Raw genomic sequence first — 22,247 nt, 5'->3', positions numbered from 1 at the left:
CCCTGGGTCATCCAGGGGACGGGAAAGGCACGCGTATTTTTGACAGTGCTTCATGCCAAGCATCTTTTTCTTTTTCAAAAGGGGGGTCAACTGATGCCAGTCAAGTGGGGTGTGTGTGGCCCAATTATTGGCAACGAGGGAGACTGTGGTTGGAGTCCCCTCGCTGTGTTTCTAAAAGAACCAAAATGAACAAATCATGGCTCTCAGAGGACTTGTCTTCCCCTGGGTCAGCCAGGGGACGGGAAAGGCACGCGTGTTTTTGAGAGTGCTTCATGCAAAGCATCTTTTTCTTTTTCAAAAGGGGGGTCAACTGATGCCAGTCAATTGGGGTGTGTGTGGCCCAATTATTGGCAACGAGGGAGACTGTGGTTGGAGTCCCCTCGCTGTGTTTCTAAAAGAACCAAAATGAACAAATCATGGCTCTCAGAGGACTTGTCTTCCCCTGGGTCAGCCAGGGGACGGGAAAGGCACGCGTGTTTTTGCGAGTGCTTCATGCAAAGCATCTTTTTCTTTTTCAAAAGGGGGGTCAACTGATGCCAGTCAAGTGGGGTGTGTGTGGCCCAATTAGTGGAAACAAGGGAGACTGTGGATGGAGTCCCCTCGCTGTGTTTCTAAAAGAACCAAGATGAACAAGTCATGGCTCTCAGAGGACTTTTCTTCCCCTGGGGGTCAGCCAGGGGACGGGATAGGCACGCGTATTTTTGAGAGTGCTTCATGCCAAGCATCTTTTTCTTTTTCAAAAGGGGGGTCAACTGATGCCAGTCAAGTGGGGTGTGTGTGGCCCAATTAGTGGAAACGAGGGAGACTGTGGTTGGAGTCCCCTCGCTGTGTTTCTAAAAGAACCAAAATGAACAAATCATGGCTCTCAGAGGACTTGTCTTCCCCTGGGTCAGCCAGGGGACGGGAAAGGCACGCGTATTTTTGAGAGTGCTTCATGCAAAGCATCTATTTCATTTTGAAAAGGGGGATCAAGTGATGCCAGTCAAGTGGGGTGTGTGTGGCCCAATTAGTGGAAACGAGGGAGACTGTGGTTGGAGTCCCCTCGCTGTGTTTCTAAAAGAACCAAAATGAACAAATCATGGCTCTCAGAGGACTTGTCTTCCCCTGGTCAGCCAGGGGACGGGAAAGGCACGCGTATTTTTGAGAGTGCTTCATGCAAAGCATCTTTTTCAAAAGGGGGGTCAACTGATGCCAGTCAAGTGGGGTGTGTGTGGCCCAATTATTGGCAACGAGGGAGACTGTGGTTGGAGTCCCCTCGCTGTGTTTCTAAAAGAACCAAGATGAACAAGTCATGGCTCTCAGAGGACTTTTCTCCCCCTGGGTCATCCAGGGGACGGGAAAGGCACGCGTATTTTTGACAGTGCTTCATGCCAAGCATCTTTTTCTTTTTCAAAAGGGGGGTCAACTGATGCCAGTCAAGTGGGGTGTGTGTGGCCCAATTATTGGCAACGAGGGAGACTGTGGTTGGAGTCCCCTCGCTGTGTTTCTAAAAGAACCAAAATGAACAAATCATGGCTCTCAGAGGACTTGTCTTCCCCTGGGTCAGCCAGGGGACGGGAAAGGCACGCGTGTTTTTGAGAGTGCTTCATGCAAAGCATCTTTTTCTTTTTCAAAAGGGGGGTCAACTGATGCCAGTCAATTGGGGTGTGTGTGGCCCAATTAGTGGCAACGAGGGAGACTGTGGTTGGAGTCCCCTCGCTGTGTTTCTAAAAGAACCAAGATGAACAAGTCATGGCTCTCAGATGACTTTTCTTCCCCTGGGTCAGCCAGGGGACGGGAAAGGCACGCGTATTTTTGAGAGTGCTTCATGCAAAGCATCTGTTTCATATTGAAAAGGGGGATCAAGTGATGCCAGTCAAGTGGGGTGTGTGTGGCCCAATTAGTGGAAACGAGGGAGACTGTGGTTGGAGTCCCCTCGCTGTGTTTCTAAAAGAACCAAAATGAACAAATCATGGCTCTCAGAGGACTTGTCTTCCCCTGAGTCAGCCAGGGGACGGGAAAGGCACGCGTGTTTTTGAGAGTGCTTCATGCAAAGCATCTTTTTCTTTTTCAAAAGGGGGGTCAACTGATGCTAGTCAAGTGGGGTGTGTGTGGCCCAATTAGTGGAAACGAGGGAGACTGTGGTTGGAGTCCCCTCGCTGTGTTTCTAAAAGAACCAAGATGAACAAGTCATGGCTCTCAAATGACTTTTCTTCCCCTGGGTCAGCCAGGGGACGGGAAAGGCACGCGTATTTTCGAGATTGCTTCATGCAAAGCATCTTTTTCATCTTGAAAATTGGGTCAACTGATGCCAGTCAAGTGGGGTGTGTGTGGCCCAATTAGTGGAAATGAGGGAGACTGTGGTTGGAGTCCCCTCGCTGTGTTTCTAAAAGAACCAAAATGAACAAATCATGGCTGTCAGAGGACTTTTCTTCCCCTGGGTCAGCCAGGGGACGGGAAAGGCATGAGTATTTTTGAGAGTGCTTCATGCAAAGCATCTGCTTCATTTTGAAAAGGGGGATCAAGTGATGCCAGTCAAGTGGGGTGTGTGTGGCCCAATTAGTGGAAACGAGGGAGACTGTGGTTGGAGTCCCCTCGCTGTGTTTCTAAAAGAACCAAAATGAACAAATCATGGCTGTCAGAGGACTTTTCTTCCCCTGGGTCAGCCAGGGGACGGGAAAGGCATGAGTATTTTTGAGAGTGCTTCATGCAAAGCATCTGCTTCATTTTGAAAAGGGGGATCAAGTGATGCCAGTCAAGTGGGGTGTGTGTGGCCCAATTAGTGGAAACGAGGGAGACTGTGGTTGGAGTCCCCTCGCTGTGTTTCTAAAAGAACCAAAATGAACAAATCATGGCTCTCAGAGGACTTGTCTTCCCCTGGGTCAGCCAGGGGAGGCGAAAGGCATGCGTATTTTTGAGAGTGCTTCATGCAAAGCATCTGTTTCATCTTGAAAATTCGGCCAACTGATGCCAGTCAAGTGGGGTGTGTGTGGCCCAATTAGTGGAAACGAGGGAGACTGTGGTTGGAGTCCCCTCGCTGTGTTTCTAAAAGAACCAAAATGAACAAATCATGGCTCTCAGAGGACTTTTCTTCCCCTGGGTCAGCCAGGGCATGGGAAAGGCACGCGTATTTTTGAGAGTGCTTCATGCAAAGCATCTGTTTCATTTTAAAAAGGGGGATCAAGTGATGCCAGTCAAGTGGGGTGTGTGTGGCCCAATTAGTGGAAACGAGGGAGACTGTGGTTGGAGTCCCCTCGCTGTGTTTCTAAAAGAACCAAAATGAACAAATCATGGCTGTCAGAGGACTTTTCTTCCCCTGGGTCAGCCAGGGGACGGGAAAGGCATGAGTATTTTTGAGAGTGCTTCATGCCAAGCATCTTTTTCTTTTTCAAAAGGGGGGTCAACTGATGCCAGTCAAGTGGGGTGTGTGTGGCCCAATTAGTGGAAACGAGGGAGACTGTGGTTGGAGTCCCCTCGCTGTGTTTCTAAAAGAACCAAAATGAACAAATCATGGCTCTCAGAGGACTTGTCTTCCCCTGGGTCAGCCAGGGGACGGGAAAGGCACGCGTATTTTTGAGAGTGCTTCATGCAAAGCATCTATTTCATTTTGAAAAGGGGGATCAAGTGATGCCAGTAGAGTGGGGTGTGTGTGGCCCAATTAGTGGAAACGAGGGAGACTGTGGTTGGAGTCCCCTCGTTGTGTTTCTAAAAGAACCAAGATGAACAAGTCATGGCTCTCAGATGACTTTTCTTCCCCTGGGTCAGCCAGGGGACGGGAAAGGCACGCGTATTTTTGAGAGTGCTTCATGCAAAGCATCTGTTTCATATTGAAAAGGGGGATCAAGTGATGCCAGTCAAGTGGGGTGTGTGTGGCCCAATTAGTTGAAACGAGGGAGACTGTGGTTGGAGTCCCCTCGCTGTGTTTCTAAAAGAACCAAAATGAACAAATCATGGCTCTCAGAGGACTTGTCTTCCCCTGGGTCAGCCAGGGGACGGGAAAGGCACGCGTGTTTTTGAGAGTGCTTCATGCAAAGCATCTTTTTCTTTTTCAAAAGGGGGGTCAACTGATGCCAGTCAAGTGGGGTGTGTGTGGCCCAATTAGTGGAAACGAGGGAGACTGTGGTTGGAGTCCCCTCGCTGTGTTTCTAAAAGAACCAAGATGAACAAGTCATGGCTCTCAGATGACTTTTCTTCCCCTGGGTCAGCCAGGGGACGGGAAAGGCACGCATATTTTCGAGAGTGCTTCATGCAAAGCATCTTTTTCATCTTGAAAATTCGGTCAACTGATGCCAGTTAAGTGGGGTGTGTGTGGCCCAATTAGTGGAAACGAGGGAGACTGTGGTTGGAGTCCCCTCGCTGTGTTTCTAAAAGAACCAAAATGAACAAATCATGGCTCTCAGAGGACTTTTCTTCCCCTGGGTCAGCCAGGGCATGGGAAAGGCACGCGTATTTTTGAGAGTGCTTCATGCAAAGCATCTGTTTCATTTTAAAAAGGGGGATCAAGTGATGCCAGTCAAGTGGGGTGTGTGTGGCCCAATTAGTGGAAACGAGGGAGACTGTGGTTGGAGTCCCCTCGCTGTGTTTCTGAAAGAACCAAAATGAACAAATCATGGCTGTCAGAGGACTTTTCTTCCCCTGGGTCAGCCAGGGGACGGGAAAGGCATGAGTATTTTTGAGAGTGCTTCATGCCAAGCATCTTTTTCTTTTTCAAAAGGGGGGTCAACTGATGCCAGTCAAGTGGGGTGTGTGTGGCCCAATTAGTGGAAACGAGGGAGACTGTGGTTGGAGTCCCCTCGCTGTGTTTCTAAAAGAACCAAAATGAACAAATCATGGCTCTCAGAGGACTTGTCTTCCCCTGGGTCAGCCAGGGGACGGGAAAGGCACGCGTATTTTTGAGAGTGCTTCATGCAAAGCATCTATTTCATTTTGAAAAGGGGGATCAAGTGATGCCAGTCAAGTGGGGTGTGTGTGGCCCAATTAGTGGAAACGAGGGAGACTGTGGTTGGAGTCCCCTCGCTGTGTTTCTAAAAGAACCAAGATGAACAAGTCATGGCTCTCAGATGACTTTTCTTCCCCTGGGTCAGCCAGGGGACGGGAAAGGCACGCATATTTTCGAGAGTGCTTCATGCAAAGCATCTTTTTCATCTTGAAAATTCGGTCAACTGATGCCAGTTAAGTGGGGTGTGTGTGGCCCAATTAGTGGAAACGAGGGAGACTGTGGTTGGAGTCCCCTCGCTGTGTTTCTAAAAGAACCAAAATGAACAAATCATGGCTCTCAGAGGACTTTTCTTCCCCTGGGTCAGCCAGGGCATGGGAAAGGCACGCGTATTTTTGAGAGTGCTTCATGCAAAGCATCTGTTTCATTTTAAAAAGGGGGATCAAGTGATGCCAGTCAAGTGGGGTGTGTGTGGCCCAATTAGTGGAAACGAGGGAGACTGTGGTTGGAGTCCCCTCGCTGTGTTTCTGAAAGAACCAAAATGAACAAATCATGGCTGTCAGAGGACTTTTCTTCCCCTGGGTCAGCCAGGGGACGGGAAAGGCATGAGTATTTTTGAGAGTGCTTCATGCCAAGCATCTTTTTCTTTTTCAAAAGGGGGGTCAACTGATGCCAGTCAAGTGGGGTGTGTGTGGCCCAATTAGTGGAAACGAGGGAGACTGTGGTTGGAGTCCCCTCGCTGTGTTTCTAAAAGAACCAAAATGAACAAATCATGGCTCTCAGAGGACTTGTCTTCCCCTGGGTCAGCCAGGGGACGGGAAAGGCACGCGTATTTTTGAGAGTGCTTCATGCAAAGCATCTATTTCATTTTGAAAAGGGGGATCAAGTGATGCCAGTCAAGTGGGGTGTGTGTGGCCCAATTAGTGGAAACGAGGGAGACTGTGGTTGGAGTCCCCTCGCTGTGTTTCTAAAAGAACCAAGATGAACAAGTCATGGCTCTCAGATGACTTTTCTTCCCCTGGGTCAGCCAGGGGACGGGAAAGGCACACGTATTTTTGAGAGTGCTTCATGCAAAGCATCTGTTTCATATTGAAAAGGGGGATCAAGTGATGCCAGTCAAGTGGGGTGTGTGTGGCCCAATTAGTGGAAACGAGGGAGACTGTGGTTGGAGTCCCCTCGCTGTGTTTCTAAAAGAACCAAAATGAACAAATCATGGCTCTCAGAGGACTTGTCTTCCCCTGGGTCAGCCAGGGGACGGGAAAGGCACGCGTGTTTTTGAGAGTGCTTCATGCAAAGCATCTTTTTCTTTTTCAAAAGGGGGGTCAACTGATGCCAGTCAAGTGGGGTGTTTGTGGCCCAATTAGTGGAAACGAGGGAGACTGTGGTTGGAGTCCCCTCGCTGTGTTTCTAAAAGAACCAAGATGAACAAGTCATGGCTCTCAGATGACTTTTCTTCCCCTGGGTCAGCCAGGGGACGGGAAACGCACGCGTATTTTCGAGAGTGCTTCATGCAAAGCATCTTTTTCATCTTGAAAATTGGGTCAACTGATGCCAGTCAAGTGGGGTGTGTGTGGCCCAATTAGTGGAAACGAGGGAGACTGTGGTTGGAGTCCCCTCGCTGTGTTTCTAAAAGAACCAAAATGAACAAATCATGGCTGTCAGAGGACTTTTCTTCCCCTGGGTCAGCCAGGGGACGGGAAAGGCATGAGTATTTTTGAGAGTGCTTCATGCAAAGCATCTGCTTCATTTTGAAAAGGGGGATCAAGTGATGCCAGTCAAGTGGGGTGTGTGTGGCCCAATTAGTGGAAACGAGGGAGACTGTGGTTGGAGTCCCCTCGCTGTGTTTCTAAAAGAACCAAAATGAACAATTCATGGCTCTCAGAGGACTTGTCTTCCCCTGGGTCAGCCAGGGGAGGCGAAAGGCACGCGTATTTTTGAGAGTGCTTCATGCAAAGCATCTTTTTCATCTTGAAAATTCAGTCAACTGATGCCAGTCAAGTGGGGTGTGTGTGGCCCAATTAGTGGAAACGAGGGAGACTGTGGTTGGAGTCCCCTCGCTGTGTTTCTAAAAGAACCAAAATGAACAAATCATGGCTCTCAGAGGACTTTTCTTCCCCTGGGTCAGCCAGGGCATGGGAAAGGCACGCGTATTTTTGAGAGTGCTTCATGCAAAGCATCTGTTTCATTTTAAAAAGGGGGATCAAGTGATGCCAGTCAAGTGGGGTGTGTGTGGCCCAATTAGTGGAAACGAGGGAGACTGTGGTTGGAGTCCCCTCGCTGTGTTTCTAAAAGAACCAAAATGAACAAATCATGGCTCTCAGAGGACTTGTCTTCCCCTGGGTCAGCCAGGGGACGGGAAAGGCACGCGTATTTTTGAGAGTGCTTCATGCAAAGCATCTATTTCATTTTGAAAAGGGGGATCAAGTGATGCCAGTCAAGTGGGGTGTGTGTGTCCCAATTAGTGGAAACGAGGGAGACTGTGGTTGGAGTCCCCTCGCTGTGTTTCTAAAAGAACCAAAATGAACAAATCATGGCTCTCAGAGGACTTGTCTTCCCCTGGGTCAGCCAGGGGACGGGAAGGGCAGGCGTATTTTTGAGAGTGCTTCATGCAAAGCATCTTTTTCAAAAGGGGGGTCAACTGATGCCAGTCAAGTGGGGTGTGTGTGGCCCAATTAGTGGCAACGAGGGAGACTGTGGTTGGAGTCCCCTCGCTGTGTTTCTAAAAGAACCAAGATGAACAAGTCATGGCTCTCAGAGGACTTTTCTCCCCCTGGGTCATCCAGGGGACGGGAAAGGCTCGCGTATTTTTGACAGTGCTTCATGCCAAGCATCTTTTTCTTTTTCAAAAGGGGGGTCAACTGATGCCAGTCAAGTGGGGTGTGTGTGGCCCAATTAGTGGAAACGAGGGAGACTGTGGTTGGAGTCCCCTCGCTGTGTTTCTAAAAGAACCAAAATGAACAAATCATGGCTCTCAGAGGACTTGTCTTCCCCTGGGTCAGCCAGGGGACGGGAAATGCACGAGTGTTTTTGAGAGTGCTTCATGCAAAGCATCTTTTTCTTTTTCAAAAGGGGGGTCAACTGATGCCAGTCAAGTGGGGTGTGTGTGGCCCAATTAGTGGCAACGAGGGAGACTGTGGTTGGAGTCCCCTCGCTGTGTTTCTAAAAGAACCAAGATGAACAAGTCATGGCTCTCAGATGACTTTTCTTCCCCTGGGTCAGCCAGGTGACGGGAAAGGCACGCGTATTTTCGAGAGTGCTTCATGGAAAGCATCTATTTCATCTTGAAAATTGGGTCAACTGATGCCAGTCAAGTGGGGTGTGTGTGGCCCAATTAGTGGAAATGATGGAGACTGTGGTTGGAGTCCCCTCGCTGTGTTTCTAAAAGAACCAAAATGAACAAGTCATGGCTCTCAGAGGACTTTTCTTCCCCTGGGTCAGCCAGGGGAGGCGAAAGGCACGCGTATTTTTGAGAGTGCTTCATGCAAAGCATCTTTTTCATCTTGAAAATTGGGTCAACTGATGCCAGTCAAGTGGGGTGTGTGTGGCCCAATTAGTGGAAACGAGGGAGACTGTGGTTGGAGTCCCCTTGCTGTGTTTCTAAAAGAACCAAAATGAACAAATCATGGCTCTCAGAGGACTTGTCTTCCCCTGGGTCAGCCAGGGGAGGCGAAAGGCACGCGTATTTTTGAGAGTGCTTCATGCAAAGCATCTTTTTCATCTTGAAAATTCGGTCAACTGATGCCAGTCAAGTGGGGTGTGTGTGGCCCAATTAGTGGAAACGAGGGAGACTGTGGTTGGAGTCCCCTCGCTGTGTTTCTAAAAGAACCAAAATGAACAAATCATGGCTCTCAGAGGACTTTTCTTCCCCTGGGTCAGCCAGGGCATGGGAAAGGCACGCGTATTTTTGAGAGTGCTTCATGCAAAGCATCTGTTTCATTTTAAAAAGGGGGATCAAGTGATGCCAGTCAAGTGGGGTGTGTGTGGCCCAATTAGTGGCAATGAGGGAGACTGTGGTTGGAGTCCCCTCGCTGTGTTTTACATGATTTTCGAAGGGCATGCCATGCCTAAGAGGTTGAGTTTCATCATCTGCAACTTGTTGGCAACAGAAAGGCTGCCTTTACACCCTTTTGAGACCGAGGATTTTTGAGACCTTATGCCCATTGCAGTGCCCCAAGAGCCGATGGCCAGTCGTCACTCCTTCTCCAAGAAAGGCGTGCCCGCGCTACCACAGTAGGTCGCACACAACCTCACCGATTCCTTGAGAAACTCTGTGTGTGACAGGGTGCATTTCAACACAGATACTTGGACCAGTAAGCATGGACAGGGGAGTTACATGTTGCTGACTGGGCACTGGGTAACTATGGTGAGAGATGGAGAAGGGTTTGCTGTACAAGTCTTGCCATCCCCACGAGTTGTGTGTCAATCCTTCCTCTGTATGTACAAGTTCCTCCACTGCTTCTGCCTCCTCAACCTCGTGTGGGTCCTCCACCTCGGCCCAAACCCTGTGTGGTCAGGCCACCCTTCCTTGTAACTGCGCCCAAGGAATCTCACACACCTCCTTACTATGCTGGCAGCAAAGCTCAAGGCCATCAGGCGGTCAAATGTTTACTTTGAAATGTAGGGGAAATGTGAGACACCGCTGAGGAATTGTGGACGGTTAGCTCTGGAGAGTGAGACCGAGTTTCATCAATGGTTGTCTCCACTCAACCAGCAGTCAGGGAAGGTCGGGTGCGACAATGATGCAAACCAGTCTGCGACCCTTCTTCAGGGCTATGTGACACACGTGCCTTGTATGGCTCACGTGTTGAACCTGGTTGTCCAGCAATTTTTAAAACACTATCCCGGCCTACATGGCCTTCTGCAGAGGGCACGGTGTAACGCCTGCCTGGATCGACACACTCAGATGGGCTGTAAAGGATAGGCTAGAGGCAAGCCACTCACCAATCTGGACACCCAGAACCCTGAAACCCTTTAACCCCTATACAGTGATTTGGAATTACACAGGGCCCAAGTTGATCAATACCTGTGGAAGGCTGCAGTTCCAGAGAATAGTAGTCATGCAGGGTCAAAAACATTAATTAAGGAAGAGGAACAGAATGGGATGGCCAGGACTTAATCAGAAAACAAGCAGAGGTGAAATGCGGATCGGCCAACGAGGTCCATAAACAGCAAGCAGGAAACGTAGTCAGGTAACAAGCACACAAACTCATAAAACTGAACTGGGGGTAACAGTAATAAGAGGTTCATAGCTTTGTCTGGCAGTGGTCTGCAGACAGGAGGGGCCTAAAAAAGGGTGTGGTGTCTTCCCATTGGGACCAGAGTACAAATTGATTGAGTGGACTACGTTGGTGACTTAACAGCCGTGTGCGGCAATGATGCAAACCTGTCTGCGGCCCTTCGTCAGGGCAATGTGACACACGGGCCTTGTATGGCTCACGTGTTGAATCTGATTCTCCAGCAATTTTTAAAATACCATCCCGGCCTACATGGCCTTGTGCAGCGGGCACGCTGCTATGTGCTCACTTTCATCCTTCGCAGCCAGCAGCTCAACAACTTTCATCGCTCCGGAAGTCTTAGGGTCTGGCAGTTAAACGCCGGAAATACGATGTTCCGACACGCAGGAATTGGAATCTGCACATGTTGCAGCGTGTGTGGCAGCACCGCAGAGCCCTGCTGAAATACGGTATGACGTATACCCTGGGCTAACTTGATCCAGAGGTGGTGCAGATCACGCTGCTGGAGTGGTGTCAGATCAAGGACCTATGCACCCTTCTACACAGTTTACAAATGTCGACGAAGATGTTTAGCACTGGCAATGCCATTCTCAGCGTGACAATTCTGGTCATCTAGATGATGGCGCACACTGTAAGCATTATTCGGAGTCAGGTATTGGTCCAAGAGGAAGGTGAGGAAGTACAGGAGGAGTCATATGCAGAAGGGATAATAAGATCTACAAGGTCCATACGGTAAGCGGCACCTAGGCAGCAGTTATGGTGGGGGATAGGGATTAACAAGGGCGCATAGTATCAGCAAAAAATGTTGAGGAAGGTGCAGGAGCCATGAAGAAATGGAGGACGAACTTGCGATGGGCATGGAAGACTCAGCAGATGAGTGAGAGCTTGCTCACATTTCGGTTGTGCGAGGTTGGGGGGAGAGGGCAGAGGAAGGAGGCACGATTCTCACCTCTCTGCCACCAACACACCAAGGACTTGGTCCTCCTGGATGCATAAGACACATGAGCGTCTTCTTGCTGCACTACCTACAACATGACCCTCGGATTGTACGAATTCCAAGTCATGCTGACTACTGGGTTGCCACACTGTTAGATCCCTGGTACAACACAAAATTTTGCGAAATAACTCCTGCCATAGAAAGGGACGCACGTATGCAGGAGTATCAGCAGAAGGTGTTACGCAATCTTACATCTGCTTTTCCACTAAACACCAGGGTGCACAGAGTGAATCTCAATGCTTTTTCATCGATAGGAGGAAATGGTCTTTCTTGTCCACATCTGAGGGACCGAGGGCTGGCTGCTGTGCTGAGACGGCATTGAGTACGGTGTCTCTGCAGAGTTGCATTTTTGGTCATATACAAACTGAGTTGAAAAAGGACAGATGCTGGTGGAAAGGGGAACAGGTGTGTTGGAAAGGGTAAAAAAGTTTGTGTCCGTGGGTTTGGTGGTTAAGCAAAAGTAACATTTGATGAAGAAACACCATCTGTTACGGTGGGACTGGCAGATTTGGATAAGGTAGTATATACTATGTTACCGCTATATAACGAAAATTAATAAGAAAAGAAAGAGAAAGGTATATATCCCCATCAGCAGTCAGTGTCCACCGTGCTCCCAGATGGAAAAGGAGAGGTTGGCAACTGGAAGGTTCGGTGGAGGATACAGAGCTGTGTGGCTATGAAACTAATAATAGCCTGAACCAAGTTAGACGCCACTCGGATCTTGAGACTGGGAGCCCTGTTAGCGTCACAGGGTCCACACGCCCACCCAGCCCAGGAACTCCCTGTTAACATCACAGGGGCCATTCAGTACGCATTGGGGCCACACCTGTGAACAGCAGGCGCATCAGCAGCAGCAGGCCTGTTAATGCCACTGGGCTGCACAAGCAGGACTTGTAGGACAGGAGCTGGTCTTAACCGTTCTGCGTTACCAACTGTGGTGGCGGCCTGCATCGACGCCCTATCCCTGCCTACCTCTGGCCTAAAGCCGCAATGGGTTCAACACATGGAGGTGTGCTCTTTTGGAGCATAATAGAAGACTGAGCACCTCCTTGTTGGCTCCAGCCCCTTTTATAACCTGGGCCCGCCCCAAACCAGGGTGGACCACAATGCACCTCCTGGAGACAAAAGCAGAGTGATACGTCATGAGTGGCATAACTAGCATCCTATTTGGAACCGCAACTTCAATGATGACCTCATGGCTGTTATGACCCAAACACCTCACCAGTCATCGTCTGACCATCAATAATGAGGTGACAAGTCATAGGGGCGGGCCTCTGCAAGCTATTTGGGAGTGGCCTGGCCACATCGTCAGGACACCTGATGCCCTGTGGTCTAAATGGGCCCCCCACATCAGGGGCAGTGACAAAGAGTTCATTACCGGACCTAGTCTCTGATGCAGTAAGTGCCTGACCATGGTCAGTTGCATGAAATACAGTCTCTGAAAAAAGACTATCAGCTTTAGCATGGTGTCTAGGCACAACACAGGACTTAGACCCGGCACGGAGTGCAAGTACCTTTGCAAAGAGGCTTTTCGCACTAAGTGTGGGAGCATGCGCTGTAGCCCGAAATGAAGACTTAGCCTCAGGAATGGCACAGTCAGGCTGAGCATACTCACTAGGCGAAACACTGGAGTTAGGCTGCGGCTGGGGTAAATCGGCACACGCATGCGCACAAGCTGCCTCTCCACACTTAGATGTGGAGGAGAAAGCAGCCAGCTGGACAACCCGAGGCACAGGCCTAAATGGCAGCTGATGCCTGGGCGCAACTGAAACCGCAGCAGGCTGCTTGCGTTTAAGGCGTCACCGTTTTGTAACAACAAATACCATCCAAAAGAACAGGTGTACTTCTTCCCATGGATAATCTGATATGATCCCTTTTTTCATGGACACGACCATCGCTAACAAATGTAGATGAGGCCAAAACAGCAGCTGCTTCAATGGATCTGAAGTGCTCCATAAAGTGGCCTCTCCTCCACCCCAATTTCAAGATCCCAAATACTCCATTCCTCTGTGGTGTCAATCCAATCGCACTTGCTTCCTAACAGCTCTCAAGTTTCCACCAGCCCTGCTGAGTATGGGGTGACAGAGATGGTTGAGTTTGCATAGCTGTTCAGTCGCACTATAGCCTGGGAATCAGAGGTCTGCTCCAAAGCTGCAATGAGTACAGACATGGAAGTTATTATTATTTTTATTATTATTGATTTATAGAGCACCATTGATTCCATGGTGCTGTACATGAGAAGGGGGTTACATACAGAATACATATACAAGTAACTATAGACAGACTGGTACAGAGGGAAGAGGGCCCTGCCCTTGCGGGATTACATTCTAAAGGATTTTTGGGAGGAGACAGTAGGAGTGGTTTAGGTTGAGCGTCAAGTATGTATGGTGGTGGTGTCATTGAAGGTTATAGTCATTTCTGAACAGATGAGTTTTCAGATTCAGTTTGAAGCTTGCGGGTGTAGCAGATAATCTGACGTGTTGAGGTAGCGAGTTCCATGAGACAGGGAAAATGATCTGCGCAGATGGCCAGAAACTTTGTGAGTGGGATCCAGGCCCCGATGTAGAAGGTGCTGAGCCTAATCTACACCCTCATTTCCAAAAAGTAAATCCTCCTGGTGGAGACAATGGGGAACATGATGAGGAGCACAGATACCTGATTGGAATGACAACTTTACTATTCGGTCAGGGCAGGAAGAGGTTGTCTCGGAGGACTCAGGACGAGGGGAATGAAAACACACAGGGTTATTGATGAGGTTGGAGACCACACTTACTGTCAAACCAAAGTCAGCCAGTCGATGAGGTCAGCAGAGGAGGTGGAGGAGGATGCTACTGACGACGAGGTTACGTTGCGTCTTCCTGGCCAGAGACAAAGTACTGGAAGCACGTCAACAACTGAATCCTGGACCACAACTTTGACTCTGAGCAGAAGTCGTGTTGGCTATGCAGGTCGCATGGGCTGTAAGCCTTTCCTAGCCTGTGAATTTCTGGACATCGCAAAGGATCATCCAAGTCATGGAATCTGTAAGATTTGTCAACAATCTGTAAGTAGAAGGCAAAAACTCACACTTTTGAGTACTTCCTCCATGAAGTATCACATGGATATGAATTGACAGCGTGAAGCTGTATTGCTCAGCTTTAGCAACTGTCAACGCAATATGCTTATTTGCCGTTCATTGCATGCATTGTTGCAGACTACACACAAGGGGTTGCTGTTTTTTTGGATCTGCCTTTGGTCACTATAGCAATATAAAATTGCTCTTCGGGTGTGGACTTGGAGATGCTGTCTATGAACTGAAGGAAAAGCTAAAGGTGTGTGTTACAGCAAGGAGCCACCGCGGAAACAGTTCGTTCAATTGTGAGGGGAGTTGTGTTGTACTTTGATGATGAGCACTGTAACGTCAGTGAGCAGCATCTTGTGCCACAGACCAACATTCTTACGGTGCTGTCTATACTGTTTACCGTGAGAGGAGCGTAAAGTCTGTATTTCTGGCAACTGGACATCACAGTACCTGGGTACGGTAGGCTGTGCCCAGACAATAATGCGGGCACGCAACACTTTGTTTTATTAGCAAAACACATATCTGTTCTGGGTAGGCCGACTATTTATAGACAATAAGACTTGCTGCCTCTGCACTCTCAAATTGTCACGTACAGTTTAAATTATAGAGGGACAGCAACACATGTTTGCATTGACTGTTGCTTTTCAAGATTTCCATGACTGTGTTGCAGAGCTGTGTGGTTTGCATTCACACTGTTATCATCTGCATTATCTGTGAGGCTTCAGCTAACAAGGGTATTCGGGGGGGTAATGTGTTTTGTCTATGTTTAGGTAGGTAACTTGGAAGCTCTTGTGATGCGCCACTGGTAAGTCGTGTTCGCACACACACACACACACACACACACGCACAAACACACAATTACTGCTACACAGAGGGATTAGCAGGTAGTAGGCAACAGAATAGATTGTTCAATTATTTAAATTGTATGCATGGTTCTTATTGTTTGTTTTGGTAAAGTTAAACAATCATTTATCAACCCAACTGCCTAGAGTCCTTTTCCTGTTGCCTGGTTTTGCTGCATACTGGGGAGCCCACCCTGTACACGACTTAAAATGAAGCATAAGTCGCAATGTGAATTTCACTGTGTTACAATGCGGCCTAGCGTGCCTGTGCAACCACCGCCTGCCCCATCAAGTGCATCTGCGTGCTCTTCATCCTCTGTGACTGTGGGGACAGCAGTCAAACATGGTTTTTCACACTGAACTTCCACTCCTTTATCCGCAACAGGGAGTGTGATTGGCAGGTCATCACTTGTTTTGGAAGTGGAAACAGAAGGTATTGTTGAGCTGTCAGACATCGAGAGAACCATCATTGGATGCAGGCTACATTATATCCACGCCTGCACCTTCGTCACAGATTGGCTGGACTACCTGCAGTTAATAATTGCATTCCAGAAATGGAAAGGAGTGTAGAATGCACATGTGTTGTACCTTGCTTGGCAGCAAAGGAACACTAACTTAGTATTCCAGACAATTTTAGGATGGCAGAAAAAGAGTCAGCTCTTTGGGCAAATTAAATAGCGTGGCAAAAGTGGACAGATGGGTACAGTGGCCGTGTTCTGTGGGTACCAGGACAGTAAAAGAAGCCTCACTTTCTATCCCTCCTAATGATCAAATGCAGCAAGGAATTCCCTGAGTTTGCTATAAAATTAGCATAGCAAAATGTGCATGAGGGTAGAATGCAGAGGTGCTTGAGATTGCTTGGCACAAGTGGCACAATAAAGGAGTCCTACAGCCATTTTTTGTATGCCACTAAGTTGCAGTATTTTTTGCTATCATTATAGCTTATTAAAAACAGAGCAGGAGGGTGTCATGCAGAGGTGCTAGAAATAGCTTGGCACCAGTGGGGCACTAATGGAATACAACAGACAGTTCTATGATGCCACTAAATGGCAGTATTTTTTGCTATCATTATAGCTTATTAAAAACAGAGCAGGAGGGTGTCATGCAGAGGTGCTAGAAATAGCTTGGCACCAGTGGGGCACTAATGGAATACAACAGACAGTTCTATGATGCCACTAAATGGCAGTATTTTTTGCTATCATTATAGCTTATTAAAAACAGAGCAGGAGGGTGTCATGCAGAGGTGCTAGAAATAGCTTGGCACCAGTGGGGCACTAATGGAATACAACAGACAGTTCTATGATGCCACTAAATGGCAGTATTTTTTGCTATCATTATAGCTTATTAAAAACAGAGCAGGAGGGTGTCATGCAGAGGTGCTAGAAATAGCTTGGCACCAGTGGGGCACTAATGGAATACAACAGACAGTTCTATGATGCCACTAAATGGCAGTATTTTTTGCTATCATTATAGCTTATTAAAAACAGAGCAGGAGGGTGTCATGCAGAGGTGCTGCACATAGCTTGGCACCAGTGGGGCACTAATGGAATACAACAGACAGTTCTATGATGCCACTAATTGGCAGTATTATTTGCTATCATTATAGCTTATTAAAAACAGAGCAGGAGGGTGTCATGCAGAGGTGCTAGAAATAGCTTGGCACCAGTGGGACAATAATGAAATACAACAGACAGTTCTATGATGCCACTAAATGGCAGTATTTTTTGCTATCATTATAGCTTATTAAAAACAGAGCAGGAGGGTGTCATGCAGAGGTGCTAGAAATAGCTTGGCACCAGTGGGGCACTAATGGAATACAACAGACAGTTCTATGATGCCACTAAATGGCAGTATTTTTTGCTATCATTATAGCTTATTAAAAACAGAGCAGGAGGGTGTCATGCAGAGGTGCTAGAAATATCTTGGCACCAGTGGGACAATAATGAAATACAACAGACAGTTCTATGATGCCACTAAATGGCAGTATTTTTTGCTATCATTATAGCTTATTAAAAACAGAGCAAGAGGGCGTCATGCAGAGGTGCTAGAAATAGCTTGGCACCAGTGGGGCACTTATGGAATACAACAGACAGTTCTATGATGCCACTAAATGGCAGTATTTTTTGCTATCATTATAGCTTATTAAAAACAGAGCAGGAGGGTGTCATGCAGAGGTGCTGCACATAGCTTGGCACCAGTGGGGCACTAATGGAATACAACAGACAGTTCTATGATGCCACTAAATGGCAGTATTTTTTGCTATCATTTAGCTTATTAAAAACAGAGCAGGAGGGTGTCATGCAGAGGTGCTAGAAATAGCTTGGCACCAGTGGGGCACTAATGGAATACAACAGACAGTTCTATGATGCCACTAAATGGCAGTATTTTTTGCTATCATTATAGCTTATTAAAAACAGAGCAGGAGGGTGTCATGCAGAGGTGCTAGAAATAGCTTGGCACCAGTGGGGCACTAATGGAATACAACAGACAGTTCTATGATGCCACTAAATGGCAGTATTTTTTGCTATCATTATAGCTTATTAAAAACAGAGCAGGAGGGTGTCATGCAGAGGTGCTAGAAATATCTTGGCACCAGTGGGACAATAATGAAATACAACAGACAGTTCTATGATGCCACTAAATGGCAGTATTTTTTGCTATCATTATAGCTTATTAAAAACAGAGCAGGAGGGTGTCATGCAGAGGTGCTAGAAATAGCTTGGCACCAGTGGGGCACTAATGGAATACAACAGACAGTTCTATGATGCCACTAAATGGCAGTATTTTTTGCTATCATTATAGCTTATTAAAAACAGAGCAGGAGGGTGTCATGCAGAGGTGCTAGAAATAGCTTGGCACCAGTGGGACAATAATGAAATACAACAGCCAGTTCTTGTATGCCACTAAATGGCAGCATTTTTTTGCTATTATTATAGCTTATTAAAAACAGAGCAGGAGGGAGTCATGCAGAGGTGCTGCACATAGCTTGGCACCAGTGGGGCACTAATGGAATACAACAGACAGTTCTATGATGCCACTAAATGGCAGTATTTTTTGCTATCATTATAGCTTATTAAAAAAAGAGCAGGAGGGTGTCATGCAGAGGTGCTAGAAATAGCTTGGCACCAGTGGGGCACAAATGGAATACTACAGCCACTTTTTGTATGCCACTAAGTTTACCCAATTTTTGGTATTATAATGTATTAGTAACAATGAGTTTAAGTGTGCAATGCAGGCAGACGTGCTGCAAATATCTTTGCACTACTGGGACTATACAGAAGTCCAACAGCCACGTTTAGGATGCCACTAGGTTCACTGAGTGTTTGCTAGTATAATGGCTTAGTAACAATGAGTTTGAGTGTGCAATGCAGGCAGACGTGCTGCAAATATCTTTGCACTAGTAGGACTATACAGAAGTCCAACAGCCACGTTTAGGATGCCACTAGGTTCACTGAGTGTTTGCTAGTATAATGGCTTAGTAACAATGAGTTTGAGTGTGCAATGCAGGCAGACGTGCTGCAAATATCTTTGCACTACTGGGGCAATACAGAAGTCCAATAGCCACGTTTAGGATGCCACTAGGTTCACTGAGTGTTTGCTAGTATAATGGCTTAGTAACAATGAGTTTGAGTGTGCAATGCAGGCAGACGTGCTGCAAATATCTTTGCACTAGTAGGACTATACAGAAGTCCAACAGCCACGTTTAGGATGCCACTAGGTTCACTGAGTGTTTGCTAGTATAATGGCTTAGTAACAATGAGTTTGAGTGTGCAATGCAGGCAGACGTGCTGCAAATATCTGTGCACTACTGGGACTATACAGAAGTCCAACAGCCACGTTTAGGATGCCAATAGGTTCACTGAGTGTTTGCTAGTATAATGGCTTAGTAACAATGAGTTTGAGTGTGTAATGCAGGCAGACGTGCTGCAAATATCTGTGCACTACTGGGACTATACAGAAGTCCAATAGCCACGTTTAGGATGCCACTAGGTTCACTGAGTGTTTGCTAGTATAATGGCTTAGTAACAATGAGTTTGAGTGTGCAATGCAGGCAGACGTGCTGCAAATATCTTTGCACTAGTGGGACTATACAGAAGTCCAATAGCCACGTTTAGGATGACACTAGGTTCACTGAGTGTTTGCTAGTATAATGGCTTAGTAACAATGAGTTTGAGTGTGCAATGCAGGCAGACGTGCTGCAAATATCTTTGCACTAGTGGGACTATACAGAAGTCCAATAGCCACGTTTAGGATGCCACGAGGTTCACTGAGTGTTTGCTAGTATAATGGCTTAGTAACAATGAGTTTGAGTGTGCAATGCAGGCAGACGTGCTGCAAATATCTGTGCACTACTGGGACGATACAGAAGTCCAACAGCCACGTTTAGGATGCCACTAGGTTCACTGAGTGTTTGCAAGTATAATGGCTTAGTAACAATGAGTTTGAGTGTGCAATGCAGGCAGACGTGCTGCAAATATCTGTGCACTACTGGGACTATACAGAAGTCCAACAGCCACGTTTAGGATGACACTAGGTACACTCAGTGTTTGCTAGTATAATGGCTTAGTTATAATGAGTTTCAGTGTGCAATGCAGGCAGACGTGCTGCAAATATCTGTGCACTACTGGGACTATACAGAAGTCCAATAGCCACGTTTAGGATGACACTAGGTACACTCAGTGTTTGCTAGTATAATGGCTTAGTTATAATGAGTTGGAGTGTGCAGACAGAGGACAGGAGGGTACAGTGCCAGGATTGTGGGGCTCTGGGTAGAGGAATGGAAGCCTGCCTTTCTATTCCCTCCTAATGGGGAAATGCAGCAAGGAAATCCCTGACCTTAGCTACACAGACGCTGTCTCTGTTTTCAGGACCTGTCACCTATGGCTCTGATCCTGCCGGTACGAGCCCTTAAAAGGACTAATAGAAAGTGCTCTCCCTAAGCTGTCCAGCACTGTGTATGGAGCGCATACAGCAGTATCGGCGATAGGACTCAGGACGGAGCTGCGCCAGTGATGTCTGACACCAAGGACGCAGAAGAGATAATGGCGTCCGGACGGGCAGATACTCGTTTTTATAATGCAGGGACATGTGACATGGACATCCTATCACACATGCCGTTGCTTCTCTAGCTAAAAGTCCACTTAGCTGTGTGTGTGTCTGGGATTGGTTGACATGCTGGCCCACCCCACTACACGCGCGCGCTTAGGGAAGGAAGACAAGGAAAAAAAAAAAAATGGCGATCGCCATTATACAAACAGCAGTGATCTGAAGGCGCTGTTCCCGCACACTATACACTGAAATTTCATAATAGTGTGAGTCACAGAGTGACTTACACTATTACAGCGGAAAGCCAGCTAGGAATTAGCTGTTTTTTTGCTGCTAGAACCGTTCTCGAACGTTTCTAGAACTATCGAGCTTTTGCAAAAAGTTCGAGTTCTAGTTCGATCTAGAACAGGCCCCAAAATCACTCGAGCCTAGAACTGGAGAACCTCGAACCGCGAACCGCGCTCAACTCTAACGCTGTTATCTTCTGTAGCTGTTAAAATCTGTTTCCACGGACCTGACTGTCACCTATGGCTCTGAGCCTGCTGTTATTAGCCCTTACAAGGGCTAATAGAAACTTCTATCCCTATTCTGTAGAGCGCTGTGTGTAGAGCGGTATCGGAGACAGGAGCTACGCCAGCGGTGACTGACACCCAGACGCAGAAGAGATAATGGTGTCCGGACGTGCAAATAGCAGGGACATGTGACATGGACATCCTATCACACATGCCGTTGCTTCTCTGGCTAAAAGTTCACTTAGCTGTGTGTGTGTCTGGGATTGGCTGACATGCTGGCCCGCCCCACTACACGCATGCACTTAGACCCGCAACACACATCAGTTTAATTTGTACGTGTGCGGTACGTATTTGCACGTACCGGAGACACGTACACACGGACAACCATGTTATTCAATGGTAAATGGCACACACACGTAAAATCACACGGAACGTGTGACCATGTGGTAAGTACGTGTGTGCGCTTTTCTACATGGATGACATGTCCGTTTTTGGCCGGCAGCACGCAGGCATGGGCCCATCTTTAGTCTACGTTTCGTGCGTGTGCGTTTTTACACTAGCGATCTTTTCTTTTGTTTTTTTTTAAATTATAGTCAGTATACTTACCTTTTTTCCTACTGTTCTCAGTCATACTTACATTGGCGCTCGGTTTTTTTCTTCCCCCGGCTCATACCGCTTCCCCATTTCCGGCGCGGCGAGGAACAGCTGTGGAGAGAATACGCGGCAACAATTACTTTGAATATGCCGGCCGCTCATTAATCAATCTCGTATTCCCTGCTTTCTCCACCCACAGACGCCTGTGATTGGTTGCAGTCAGACACGCCCCCCACGCTGAGTGACAGGTGTCTCACTGCACCCAATCACAGCAGCCGGTGGGCGTGTCTATACTGTGCAGTAAAAGAAATAAATAAATAATTAAAAAAAACGGCATATGGTCCAATTTTAATACCAGCCAGATAAAGCCATACGGCTGAAGGCTGGTATTCTCAGGATGGGGAGCCCCACGTTATGGGGAGCCCCCCAGCCTAACAATATAAGGGGACTCCAACCACAGTCTCCCTCGTTGCCACTAATTGGGCCACACACCCCCACTTGACTGGCATCAGTTGACCCCCTGTTTCAAAATGAAAAAGATGCTTTGCATGAAGCACTCTCAAAAATACGCGTGCCTTGCGCCTCCCCTGGATGACCCAGGGGAAGAAAAGTCCTCTGTGAGCCATGACTTGTTCATTTTGGTTCTTTTAAACACAACGAGGGGACTCCAACCAGTCTCACTCGTTGCCACTAATTGGGCCACACCCCCCCCCCATTTGACTGTCCTCTGTGAGGCATGACTTGTTCATCTTGGTGAACGTTAGTATGTCCACATTGTCAGTGGACAGATGCGTGCGCTTATCTGTCAGCACACCCCCAGCAGCACTGAAGACACGTTCCGAGAGAACGCTGGCTGCGGAACACGACAAGATCCCCAAGGCGTACGTGGTGAGCTCAGGCAATTTATCCAGATTGGAAGCCTAAAATGAGCAAGGCTCAAGTTGCTCAGTAATGCCATTGATGTTCCCTTGCATATACTCATATATCTGTGTCTCCTCCTCTTTTTCCTTGTCCAGCTCTTTTGTTTTCGCATGAGTATATGTCCT

At 47.6% G+C, this 22,247-nt stretch overlaps 1 protein-coding gene across 3 annotated transcripts in view; it reads right to left on the bottom strand.

Moving 5' to 3' along the window:
- LOC142295229 (amine sulfotransferase-like) overlaps nt 1-22,247 on the bottom strand; it is a 153,754-nt gene that overhangs the window by 103,642 nt on the left and 27,865 nt on the right. The window contains exon 2 of one of the 3 annotated variants that reach the window (XM_075338320.1): nt 21,214-21,312. The exons of 1 other annotated variant lie outside the window; for it this stretch is intronic. The gene's annotated coding sequence lies outside the window, so the exon portion shown is untranslated. The remainder of the gene's footprint in view (nt 1-21,213; nt 21,313-22,247) is intronic. One more of the 3 variants, XM_075338319.1, reaches the window with a different exon arrangement.

The sequence above is a fragment of the Anomaloglossus baeobatrachus genome, chromosome 3, assembly GCF_048569485.1.
Source record: "Anomaloglossus baeobatrachus isolate aAnoBae1 chromosome 3, aAnoBae1.hap1, whole genome shotgun sequence".
Taxonomy (NCBI): domain Eukaryota; kingdom Metazoa; phylum Chordata; class Amphibia; order Anura; family Aromobatidae; genus Anomaloglossus; species Anomaloglossus baeobatrachus.
This window is presented reverse-complemented; position numbering and strand designations above follow the sequence as displayed.